Below are 11,795 nucleotides of genomic sequence, written 5' to 3'. Positions count from 1 at the left end.
AAGATGTTTGCCTTCAACGCGCTCTCATAAAAAAACGTGTTTTTCCGCTGTAAAAAAAAAAAAATTAAAAAAAAAAAAAATACTCGATCAAATTAAGTGATTTTTTTTTGGAGGTCTTCATGTGAAAACGGATACGTACAATATAACTTTTTTCGATATTTTCATTTTTTAATGTCTTCATTAAACTGTACAAGCACTGATTTTGTTACTAAAAAAAACAAAACAAAAAAGAATTGTGTAATAATAATAAAAGGCAGAAGAAGAAAAATTAGTTGATTTTTTTACAGATGTATAATACTAAAAAGTTCACTTGTAATGTAATTTGAAAAAAGTAAAAGGGTTGTTAATATTTGTTCAATTTCGAATCAATTCATAACACAAACTGCTTTTTATTATCCGAATAAAACTGAAAATAAAGAAAATAATAATTTAACAGTAAATTTCTTTCTATAAATTCATGTCGACACCGGTTTAAAATAGCGAAGGTGTAAGAGGACTTCACAGTCGGCAGCCATTTTGAGTGAAATACAAGGGTTACCATTTAAATTCCTTTAAGCAAGGCTCATTTGGCAAAGAGGAAATCCAGATTTTTTTTTAGGAATAAAATAACTGATTTTATTGTCCCAATAAAACTTAAAATAAAGAAAAGAATATTTTTTAATAGTAAAATTCTTTTTATAAATTCATGTAGACATTTTTGAGGCACCGGTTTAAAATAGAAAACCTGCAAGTGGACTTTACTGTCGGCAGCCATTTTGAGTGGAAAACGACATATTTATCATTTCAACTTCTTTAGCATTTAAATTACTTTAAGCAAGACTGTCTTCTGGCAAAGAAGAAATCGAGATTTTTATAGGAATAAAATAAAAATAATCTTATTTAATATGCATTAAATTATTAAAAGTTATGTAATAAAATAAAAATACATTGAGTTTAAATACATTAAATTATAAAAAAGTTATGTAATAAAATAAAAATAATCTTATTTAAAATGCATTAAATTGTTAAAAGTTATGTAATAAAATAAAAATACATTGAGTTCAAATACATTAAATTGTTAAAAGTTATGTAATAAAATAAAATAATCTTATTTAATATACATTAAATTATTAAAGTTATGTAATAAAATAAAAATACATTAAGTTTAAATACATTAAATTGTTAAGGTTAGGAAATAAAATAAAACAATTGTTGGCACTAGTGCACTTATTGATCCAGTCTGAAATAATAACGTTATTATTTAAAAAGCCATTCTTTACAAGGGGAGGGTGTTTTGTACCTATTCTGTACTTTAACCTTACAATTGAATTTAAAAAAAACATATCATAAAACTTTAATTAAACTTGGAAATACGATTTTAAAAATAGCGCGGATCAGTAAGTGCACTAGCACCCAATTGTTTTATATGCATTAAATTGTTAAAATTAGGAAATAAAATAAAATATCAAAAAAATAAAAACTTACCTTTACTTATAGGTAATTCAATACGAAAAAAATGCCATGAAAATTCGATGATTTTTTTTGTTTCTATTCAAAACTGTAAATTTTGTTCTTGGGATTTGTTTAGTAAATTCATACAAGTTCGATTCCGTGTGTTCAAATCATTTCGAAACAGCTTTTAAAAATGTTTAAATCAAAAACAGGATTGAAACGTGGATTAAAAAATGACTGAACGAATATTGAAAGATAAAATGAGATAAAAAAAATGAGATTAAAAAAAGATTAAAGGATAAAATAAATATAAAAGTTAAACAAAAAGGATTGAAAAAGAAAAAAAGAAAGAAAAAAGATAAAAATTTATAATGAAACGTTGCAAATTCTTTAAAGTTCGTTAATTACGTGTGAATAAACGTTTCCAATGATGTTTGCAACGTATTGTCCATTCATAAGACTACAATAATTAAAGGTTAAAAAAACGAATAAAATTAAGATATCTTTGTTCTGTGTTAGTTATATTATAATGGTCAACAACAACAACAACACTGTCATGAAATTTGCATTTGCACTGCAAATCGGCACGACCGAAAGATGAGATAGGTAGGTACAATAGGCAATGTTATATTTATGTAAAAATAACACTTGTACATATAGTTGCTAGATTTAATAAATGTCTGTAGCTAAATTTTTCAGGAAAAAAAAAGGTCAAGTTAAAAACGTTTTAAAAATCAAGGCATAAAAATGTTAAATTAAAAATTGTTTTTATTAATCATACTAAATGAGATACGATAGGCAAGTACGATTGACAATGTTTAATTTATGTAAAAATGGCACCAGTAAATAGGATTGCTGGACTTTAATAAATGTTTGTAGCTAATTTTTTAGGAAAAAAGGCCAAGTTAAAAACGTTTAAAAAAATAAAACCAGAAAAAAATGCTTAATTGAAAATTGTTTTTTTTTTAAATCATACTAACTTGTCCTGTCGTAAGATACGCTTAGATATATTTTAAATTTATGCAAATTTCATATTCTTTATTCTAACAGCGCCATTTCTGTAGTGATTATTATAGTATACCTAATTCATAGTACTGGCCCGGTATACAGTACTGATTTCAAAAGATAATAAAAAATGACATGGGTCCCATCAGCAAAACATTTAACGCTCCAACTCCAGTCGATATCATTCAAACGATCGTCAAATGGATACGAAATGGTTAAAAGTGAAACGACTTTAACGTTTAAATGTATATTTACGCATGCATGAAAAGACAATTTAATTTGATTTATACATGAAAATTGTCAATAATTATTTTCAATTTTAACACCTTAGCAATTATTTTTACCGACCAAATAAATTTATAAAGTAAAAATAATTGTTGAGGTGTAAAAATCGAAAAGAAATATATACAATTCACATGTATAAGGCAGATTAAATTGTTTTTCCACGCATGCGTAAATATACATTTAAACGTTAAAATCATTTCATTTTTAAAAACTATTTCTTATCCATTTCACGATAGTTCAAATGAAGCTGGAGCGCTAGATGTTTTGCTTTCTATTCAAGCTGATGGCACCCAAGTCATGTTTTTGTTAACTTTTGTAATCACTACTATATATCGGGTACAATATATTAATCAATAGGGCAATAGATCTATAATATTGAATATGAAATCTGCATGAACTAAAATATCATATTTAAACGTAGTTTACGACCAGGACAGGCCGGGTGGCATTACAATGTATTATAATATAAAAATCACTATTGAAATTGTCGTTATAAGAATAATGAATATGAAATCTGCATAAATTAAGAAATATTTATACGTATTTTACAACCGGGCAACTTAGTATGATTAATAAAAATAATTTTTGATTTAAAATTTTTATGACTTTATTCTTTTAACGTTTTTAACTTGGCCTATTTTTCATGAAAAATTTAGCTATAGACATTTATTAAAGTCCAGCAACCATATTTATTGGTGCCATTTTTACATAAATATAACATTGCCCATCGTGCTTGCCTATCTTATCTTTCGATGGTGGCGAGCCCCAGTGCAAAAGCAAATTTCGTGACAGTAGTGTTGTGTTGACCGAAATCTGCGTGAACTAAAATATCATATTTAAGCGTAGTTTACAACCTGGACAGGCCGGGTGGCATTACAATGTATTATAATATAAAAATCACTATTAAAATTGTCGTTATAAGAATGTTGAATTGTTTGGGTTTTTTTTCCTTTCTTTAATTACATTTTCACCCCAAACAAAGCACATTGCCACTTTGGTGTAGGGGGCTACTATCAGGGGCAACGACTACTGGGGTACTATGTAGGGATTTGGGCAGCAAGATGTCGTTCACGTTACACTTGAACTTCTGCACGTCAGTACACTTGGGGAAGCAGGGACCTGGAATGGAATTCCAAAGTCTAGCGGTTCTGGGGAAGAAACTACTGGAGTAGAAAGATCTTTTACATCTAGGGATCTCTACAATGTGGGCGTGGGATTTAACAGCCTGTCGGGTTTGTCGAGGGTGTTCACGTCGTGGGGGCACAAGTACTTGCAGTTCGTCAGAGCATTCTCCACTAAAATACTTGTAGAACAGGCAGAGGGATGCAACATTTCGTCGATAGGACAGAGGCTGAAGCTTAGATGCCAGTTCAGGGCCTATCAGATTAGAGTGAGTTTCTAACAGTACTTTGTCTAGTTTTTATTTTTAACCCCTTCCCCCAAACTTACTGTGTGAAAGAGAGAGTCAGCCGCCATTTTTAACTTTCCAATACATCGGTAAACACAAATACGAAATCTGCATAAATTAAAATATATTTAAGCGTATCTTATGACCGGACAAGTTTATATGATTAACAAAAACAATTTTCAATTTAGCATTTTTATGACTTTGTGTTTTTAAACGTTTTTAACTTAGCCCCCCCCCCCCCCCTGCAAAATTTAGTTACAAACATTTATCAAAGTCCAACAAGCCTATTCACTGGTGCCATTTTTTTTTTTTTACATAAATTAAACATTGCCAATCGTACCTGCCTATCTCATCTTTTAGTCGTGCCGACTTGCAGTGCAAAGGCAAATTTCGTGAAAGTGTTGTTGCTGTTGTCGACCGTTAACATATAATTAACGCAGAACGAATATATCTTAATTTTATTCGTTTATTTTTTTTAATTTAGCATTTTTATGACTTGATTTTTAAACGTTTTTAACTTGGCTTTTTTTTCATCATGAAAAAATTAGCTACAGACGTTTATTAAAGTCCAGCAACCATATTTAGTGGTGCAATTTTTACATAAATATAACATTGCCCATCGTGCCTGCCTATCTTATCCTTCCATGGTGGCGAGTCCCAGTGCAAAAGCAAATTTCGTGACAGTGTTGTTGTGTTGACCGTTAGCATATAACTAATGCAGAACAAAGAAATCTTACTTTTATTCGTTTTTTTACCTTTAATTATTTTCGTCTTTTGAATGGACAATACGTTGCAAACATCATCGGAAAACGTTTACTCACACGTAATTAACGAACTTTTAAGAATTTAAAACGTTTCATTATAATCGTTTTTCGTTTTTATATCTTTTAATCTTTTTTAATCTTTATATTTTATTTTCATTTTAATTTTTCAATATTCGTTCAGACACGCAGAATCGAATTTGTATGAATTTACCAAAAGAATCCTAAGAGACCGAACAAAATGTACAGTCTTGAACAAAAACAAAAAAAATCATCCAATTTTCATGGCCTTTTTTCGTATTGAATTGCTTAGAAGTAAAGGTAAGTTTTTATTTTTCGATCTTTTATTTCCTAACAATTAACAATTTAATGCATTTAAAATAAGATTTTTTAATTTTATTTCTATGAAAATTTTGATTTCCTTTTTACAAGATCTTGCGTTTACCAGGTCTTGATTAAATTTTTTAATGGTAAAGAAATTTGGTACTCGTGCAGAAACTGATCCGCGCTATTTTTTTAAATCGTATTTCCAAGTTTAGTTAAAGTTGGGACTAGTGCAGAGAGTGATCCGGACGTAAATAATAACGTTATTATTTAAAAAGCCATTCTTAACATGGGGAGGGGGTTGTTTTGTACCTATTCTATACTTTTAACCTTACAATTGAATTAAAAAAAATACATCATAAAACTTTAAGGTATTAGTGCAGAGAGTGATCCGCGCTATTTTTAAATCGTATTTCCAAGTTTAATTACAGTTTTATGATAAGTTTTTTTATTCAATTGTAAGGTTAAAGTATAGAATAGGTACAAAACACCCTCCCCATGTTCAGAATGGCTTTTTAAAATAATAACGTTATTACTTACGTCCGGATCACTCGCTGGACGCTGAGTGCTGCACTGCTGCACTAATACAAAAGTTGTAATTTAACTTATAAGGAGTAAAAGGGTTGTTAATATTTGTTGTATTTTGGATCAATTTATAACACAAAGTGATTTTTATTTTCACAAAAAATTGAAAATAAAAATATTTTTAATAGTAAATTGCTTTCTGTACACATTTTGGGTCACCGTTTTAAAATAGCAAATGTATAAGTGGCCTTCACAGTCGGCAGTCATTTTGAGTGGAAAATTACACATTTACCAATTAAATTTCTGGTACTAGTGCAGAGAGTGATCCGGACGTAAATAAAGGGTGTTTTGTACCTATTCTATACTTTAACCTTACAAGTGAATAAAAAATACACCATAAAACTTTAATTAAACTTGGAAATACGATTTAAAAAATAGCGCGACAACTTTCGAGTACTTATACAAAATACGGGCCGTGCTGAAATAATTGCGTTATTTAGAAACCCATACTTAACATAAGAAGCGGTGGCTAAAAAAAAAAAGCTATTCTGTCGTTTCATCTATAATTTAATAAACAACAGATACCATAAAAATTGAATGTAACCTAGAAATAAGCAAAATTAGTCTGAAAAAAAAAACCCGATTCGAACTAAGTGATCTAATTATTATAATGATAAACAATTGTTTTTAGTAACAAAATCTGTTTTTTTTCTCTCCCTGTAAATCGAATGATAATCGATGATAACAATCGTTTAACGCAATTCTACTGCAAGAACACAACGTTGTGAACCACAAATCAAATGTTGTACATTTCAACCATTCAACATTACACACAACCTGAATAGAAGGAAATTGGAGTTTATGTAATCCGTACGATGAGGGGCAAATACCCAAGAAATATTGGAATTTTTATGGTGACTTATATATATAATTTTTTTTTTTTTTTCATTTACGAATATACTTTATGGAGTGTTAAAAAAAATAATTAAAAATGTTTAAGCTGAAAAAAAAATTGTTCATAAAACAATGTATAGCACAGAAGCCAACAAACAAAGGAAAAAGGTTTTAAAAATCCAAACAAAGAAACAAAAAATATTACCAAAGGCAAGATAAGTTACTCTTTTATGTATCTGGATAAGCTTTGAATTTCTAACGTATTATGAAGTTTTATTCCGTTCGAAAATAAAAATAAGTGCCGAGTTGCAGAAAATATGACCAACAAGAAATGCCTTCTTTGAAGTGTCATTACTGGCTTAAAACTCTACAAATAAACTAAATACTGAAAGAAATTGATCCAATAAGTGTCACCGTGAAATTAATTGAATAAATAAGTACATTGCTTTGTTTTCGTGATTTAAGCGATTATCGAGACTTTCCAGTTAAATGATTGCATGTCGGCCATCTTCTCGTCCTAACTTACCTTGTGTTTCAGATTAAATAGACGCTTTAAAACATGTATTGTACAATCACACAAAACTTATTCAGGTAGGTAAAAGAATAATTTATCTTGCCTTTGGTAACATTAATTTGTCATATATTTGAATTTTTTTTATCCATTTTTCGTTTTGTGGGGTTTCTATTTTTCTAGCTTTTTTTTTTTTTTTACAGCGGAAAAACACTTTTTTCTTGAGCGTGTTGAAGGCAGACATCTTTTTTTTTTTGTTTAAATTTTGTTTGAAATTTATAAACACAACGGGAGATAACTCCATGTAAAGCGCCGATACTCCCTCCCCCATCTTTAATTCTAGTTTTACTAAAAATCGAACCTTTTGCTTGGTATCATAACATTTTTGTTTTTCGCTGTAAAAAAAAATACTTGATGAAATTAAGTGAAATTCTTTTCCGGAGAACTTCGTTCCATAACGCATACGTACAATATAACCTTTTTTTTTTCGATATTTTCCTTTTTTAATGTCTTGACTAAACTGTACAAGTGCCCAAATTATTCATGAATATATTATATGGAATACGGCATTACGCTGAGGTGTAAAAAAATAAATAAATAAAGTATAATATGATTTTTTTTTTTTAATTCGGAAAAATGCTGTTTATGAAGAGATAGATTTAATAACTTTGGCTTTCTTTTACTTTGGCATCCCCGTTGTTCTGAGATACTGGGAACCTGGCGCTGTATGTGAAAAATTCTGTCCTCGACAATGTTTTAAGTCAAACGTAAATGAAAAAAAAAACGAGATGTTTTGTTTTTTTTTTCATTGAAATTACAAACTTTATTTGAACTTTTAAACAAACTTTTACAAACATAAAAAAATAGACTTTATACACATTTTATAATATAAAATTTTAAAATTTATTAAACCAAAATGTATGATGAAAAATCGCCCCCGTATTTTTCACACATTGAAGAAAAACTATTTTTTTTACAGAAAGTAATGGCGACACTGTATGAAAAAGCAAATACTTCAGGAATATATTATATGGAATGCGCCATTACTATGAGGTGTAATAAATAAATAAAATAAAGTATACTGGGGATTTTTTTTTATTTCGTTAAAATGCTGTTTATGAAAAGATAGATTTAATAATAATTTTCGCTTTGATTTACTTTGGCATCCCCGTTTTTCTGAGATACTGAAACATGGCGGTGTATGCGAAAAATTCGTCCTCGGCGATGTTTTAAGTCAAACGTCAATGTTAGTTTTATTTAAAAAAAAAAAAAGAAAGAAAAACGAGATGTTTTTTTTCACTTGCTTACAAACTTTATTTGAACTTTTAAACAAAATTTTACATTCATAGAAAATAGACTTTATGACATTAATTGGATAAATTTCTATCAGTATATGACTGTTATGATTTAAGCGATTATCGAGACTTCCCAGTTAAATGATTGCATGTCGGCCATCTTCTCGTCCTAACTTACCAAATCGGCAGTACTTTTGTTTCAGATTAAATAGACGCTTTAAAATATGTACAATCACACAGAACTTATTCAGGTAGGTAACAGAATAATTTATCTTGCCTTTGGTAACATTAATTTGTCAAATATTTGAATTTTTCGTTTGTAGGGGTTTCTATTTTTCTTTTCTTTTTTTTTTACAGCGGAAAAACACGTTTTTATGAGAGCGCGTTGGAGGCAGACATCTTGTTTTTTGTTTTTTTAAAATTTGTTTGAATTTTATAAACACAACGGGGAGATAACTCCATGTAAAGCGCCGATACTCCCTCCCCATCTTTAATTCTAGCTTTTCTTACTAAAAATCGAACCTTTTGCTTGGTATCATAACATTTGTTTTTCGCTGTAAAAAAACAAAAAACAAAAAAAAACAAACAATCAAAAGAAAAAAACTACTTGTGAAACTAAGTGAAATTCTTTTCCGGAGAACTTCGTTCCATTAGGCATACATACAATATAACCTTTTTTCGATATTTTTCTTTTTTAATGTCTTTACTAAACTGTACACATGCCCAAATTATTCAGGAATATATAACGGCTGAGGTGTAAAAAAAAAAAAAATAAAATAAATGAATAAATAAAGTATAATATGATTTTTTTTTTTATTGTGATACTAGGAACATGGCGGTGTATGTGAAAAATTCTGTCATCGGCAATGTTTTAAGTCAAACGTCAATGAAAAAAAACGAGATGTTTTTTTTTCATTGAAATTACAAACTCTATATGAACTTTAATGCATAAAAATAGACTTTATTCACATTTTATAATATAAAATTTTAAAATTTATTTAACCAAAATATATGATGAAAAATCGCCCCCGGTTTTATCATGTCGCAGTAATGTCCAAAAATTACGAAAAAAAACGAAGATGTAGGAAATTAATTTACAAAAAACCAAGGTACTTGTACAGTTTAATCAAGACATAAAAAAAATGAAAAAAAATATGTTTTTTTTTTTTAGTTTACTGACCCCTCGGCATTCACCTTTAATTTGTCGACTTTTATAAATTTTCGGGTACATTGAGAAAGAATATCGCATTCATTTTTTGCGCAAACAAGTAGTTATCAATATTTGAAGACATTCAGTATCCAACGTAATCACTATTGTTTTGCTGGCGGCCATCTTGTTTCCCCTTTTAGGAAAAAAAAACGTCAAAAGGGGCCAAAACATGGCTCCAAAAACATTTTTTGGCTTCAAGGCCGAAATGACCCCCCTCACCCTTCCGGACATCTTTTCGTTTCCCGGTATCGAAACGGACAATATTTTTGTCATTTTTTTATTTATATTAAACGTTTCAGTAAGTGCATGAATACATGGTGGACATTTTAAATGACAAGAAATATTTTTCATAGAATAAAAAGTTTTCAGCTCATTTAAAAGTAAAATTATTGCTGCCAATAAGTTTTCACGAGCGGTTATGTTTTTCGTTTATTTTGGGGGGGTATTCCATTATAGAACTTGTATAGGTTAACAGGTGCTTCTGCTGTTTAATTAACCGTTTTTCCATAAGTCACGCGCCGACATTTATCGAGTACAATACTATTCAACATTTTACAGAATTTCGGTGTTTACATTTGGGGGAGGCGGTGAAGGGGTGGGGGCGGTTGTGTTGTGGCCCCAAAAAAGAACGAAAAACATAAGATATGCTTTTGTAAACCGCTCGTGAAAACTTTTTTTTAGATAAATTAAAAGGGGGTTAATACCATGCAAATCGTAATTTTGCGACGGATTTGATCATCAGATTTGTGGCCAGCAACATCGAATATCCATAAAAAAAAACAAATTAGTGGTCGGTGGTTTGATATAGCGAAAGGTAATATTTACCTTTTAATTTATTTTAATAAATATTACTCTAAATACTGTTTTTGATTTGTGGTCTTTCCTTTCGCTCAAGATTTCTTGAAAATTTTTCTTTCCTCCTCCAATAAACCTTTTTTTTTTTTTTTTTTTTTTTTTGCGTCAACACAAGTGATGGGGAAGAGGGGATTCCAGTTACATGCGACATATTTAGCCTTTTTTGGCGTGTTTTCGCTATTGGAAAACAAGATTGCCGCCATTAAAAATGATAAGGATTACGCTGGATACTGAATGTCTTCAAATACGGATAACTGCGTGTTTGTGCAAATAATAAATGCGATATTCGTTATCAGCGTACTCGAAAACTTATATCAGTCGACAAATTAAAGGTGGATGCCGAGGGGTCGGTAAACTAAAAATTTACCAAAAATATATTGAACGTACTCGTTATGGTATAATGTGGAACTTGTACAGTTTAGTCAAGACATGAAAAAAATGAAAATATCGAAAAAAATCGGTACTAGTGCATGAGCTGGCCTGGGCGTGGCTTATCACTCGCTCGGATTTCTCCGTAAAATGACGTCACATGCTGCCATCTAAAGGAGAAAATGGACGAGGGGCGGCTTACAGAGAGAGAAAAACGCGGAAAAAAATGGACGCGGGTGGGGGGGGGCTTACAGAGAGAGAAAACGCGAAAAAAAAAAAAGGACGACTGGGGGGGGGGGGCTAGCAGCAGCAGCAGCAGCGCCAAATACAAGTTTCCAGAATATTTCAACACGAAACTGCTTGAAAAATTAATTATTATTATATTCTGGAAACTTGTATTTGGCGCTGTTTCCGCGTTTTTCTCTCTCTGTAAGCCCCCCCTCGTCCATTTTCTCCGTTAGATGGCAGTATGTGACGTCATTTTACGGAGAAATCCGAGCGAGTGATAAGCCACGCCCAGGCCAGCTCATGCACTAGTACCAAAAAATCACTTAATTTGATCAAGTAGTTTTTTTTTTTCAAGGAAAATCGCATTTTAATGAGATCGATCAGGTAGCACCCAACTCTACCCCCCCCCCTCCCGCCCGCTTAGGAGAAGGATAGTCAGGGGGAGATAACTCCATTCACCGCTTGAAGATTGTCAAAATTTGACGAGATTATTTTGAAACATGAGCAGAAAAAATACTTAGATAAATATTTTTTAGATAAATATTTTAGGGATTTTTTTTTCACTTACTTTACAGAATTTTTGTGTCCTTTTTTAATTTTTTTTCATTTTGTCATTTGTTAATCAATTTTTTGTTTAAAGGCATAACCAGGCAAATGGCAACGATAGATTAATCTCATTAAAATGTGATTTTCC

Source organism: Euprymna scolopes, chromosome 46 (assembly GCF_053919585.1).
Source record: "Euprymna scolopes isolate OS-2025 chromosome 46, ASM5391958v1, whole genome shotgun sequence".
Lineage (NCBI taxonomy): Eukaryota > Metazoa > Mollusca > Cephalopoda > Sepiida > Sepiolidae > Euprymna > Euprymna scolopes.
Note: the sequence above shows the minus strand (reverse complement) of the source record.